This window comes from Amphimedon queenslandica, unplaced genomic scaffold (genome assembly GCF_000090795.2).
Source record: "Amphimedon queenslandica unplaced genomic scaffold, v1.1 AMPQUscaffold_12743, whole genome shotgun sequence".
Classification (NCBI taxonomy): Eukaryota; Metazoa; Porifera; class Demospongiae; order Haplosclerida; family Niphatidae; genus Amphimedon; species Amphimedon queenslandica.
In genome coordinates, this window is record NW_003547021.1 from 20,332 (window position 1) to 22,256 (window position 1,925).

Consider the following 1,925-nt stretch of genomic DNA (forward strand, 5'->3'; position numbering starts at 1 on the left):
GCCTTCTGAATATCCAAATAAATAACATCAGTTTGACAGTGATCTGAGAGAGAAGAGGTGATGGTGAACAGATGAGTTAAGAGCTGCTGAACAGTAGAGCAGTGCTTTAAAAAAGCCAAATTGGTTGGAGCAGATCTGAGAAGATAAATGAGAGTATATGTGATCAAAAATTAGGCGTTCAAAGACTTTGGAGATGATGCACAGTAAAGAGATTGGTCGATAGTTCTTTATTTGAGATTTGTCCCCAGACTTGGGAATCAGTATGATCTGATGAACATGCCATTCATTTATGGGAGGTAGGATTGAACCAAGCATTGTGTGAATAGATGGTGTATTGGTTACTATGATGAAAGATCGGACAGCTCTACTCTAACTCCGAAAAAACTGAAGTGAGGACATTTGATTTTGTAGTGTTAGACTAATGGATCACATTAGTTTAATGCTGTCTCAGTGCATTTTCTTCAGATTACAATTGATTTTTTTCATTTTCTAGTTCACATTTGTCATTAAGAATGTTTATTGTGTTTGGATTGTTGATGGGATGATGAAGGTGATGTTTGAGTTGTATGATGATGGAGGAAAATTGAAACTCAATTTAGCTGGGATTGATCAGATTGCTAACAAGAGCCTTGTTCATTACCTAAGTCTTGTAGGATTTGTCCATAATATTAGAAGAACTGTTATCATTGATAGAATTGACTGGAATTCTGAGAAATTTAATTTTATGTTCAATAACAATCAATTTTAGGCTTCAAAAAGAGAGTATATTAATATAACTAGTTGAGTTTCATGGCCAGCCGTTCATTTAAAAAAAAAGTACATTAAGATGTTTCACAGTTTATGTTATGCCACACAATTAACAAAAAAATTAAATATTATTAATTAATCAAGTTAAGACACTAGTCAAGCACTACTCCATTTGTGATCATCTTGTGCACTGGTGTACGTAGACCACTTTGCCAGAGGGGCCGACATGGGTGGACAGGAAATTGTGCATAAACTGCCATAAATATTTAAAACGAACAGAAACCAAAATAAACGTTATGATTTAGACCTAAAGTAACTTACATTTTCACTGGGAACCTCAGGGAATCTGCATGGAGGAAGTGGTAACAAGCAAAAATTGTGTGCCGAATTAAGCTACGCAGTTGTACAAATAATTATAGAAAAAATTATTTAAAAAATACGATATATTGACAGGAAATGATAATAATTATAGTGAGTTTATGATGATATTTTAATGTTGTATTTTAATTTTATATTGGCTTCAGAATCACACTCTAATTTTTTATTACATTTTCTGATGCATATTGACGTCCTTATGCTATTTAGAAAATTTGAATTATTTCCGACAGCTAATTTTCGAGTTACGAGCATTTTAAAAAATAGACCAATTTTTGAACAATACCCAATACAGCCCATGTTTTTTTAAATAAATGGCTTCAAAATAACCCCCAATTTTATTACATTTCCTGATACATATTGATCTCCTTATAGTGTGTAGAAAATTTGAACTGTTTCCGACAAATAATTTCAAGTTATGAAAATTTTTAGAAATAGGCCAATTTAAAAAAAATACCCAAGTATAGCCCATGCTTTTTTTTGTAAAAATGGCTCTGAAATCACCCCTAATTTTTATTACATTTCCTGATATATTGATGTCCTGATGCTGTGTAGAAAATTTGAACTGTTTCCGACAAATAATTTTTGAGTTATGAGCATTTTTAGAAATAGGCCAATTTTGACCCAAGGCTATAGCCCATTTTTTGTAAAAATGGCTCCGAAATAACTCCCCAATTTTTTAGTACATTTCCTGATACATATTGATGTCCTGATATTGTGTAAAAAATTTGAGTTGTTTCCAACAAATTATTTTTGAGTTATAAGCATTTTTAGAAATAGGTCAATTTTTAGCCCCATGCTTT

At 32.0% G+C, this 1,925-nt stretch overlaps 1 long non-coding RNA gene across 1 annotated transcript; it reads left to right on the top strand.

Moving 5' to 3' along the window:
• The first annotated feature begins 10 nt into the window (after nucleotides 1–10).
• On the top strand, nucleotides 11–549 carry LOC109586922 (uncharacterized). The gene is made up of 2 exons (XR_002187291.1): nucleotides 11–389; nucleotides 494–549. It is a non-coding gene; the product is annotated as an uncharacterized LOC109586922 (long non-coding RNA).
• The last annotated feature ends 1,376 nt before the right edge of the window (nucleotides 550–1,925 follow it).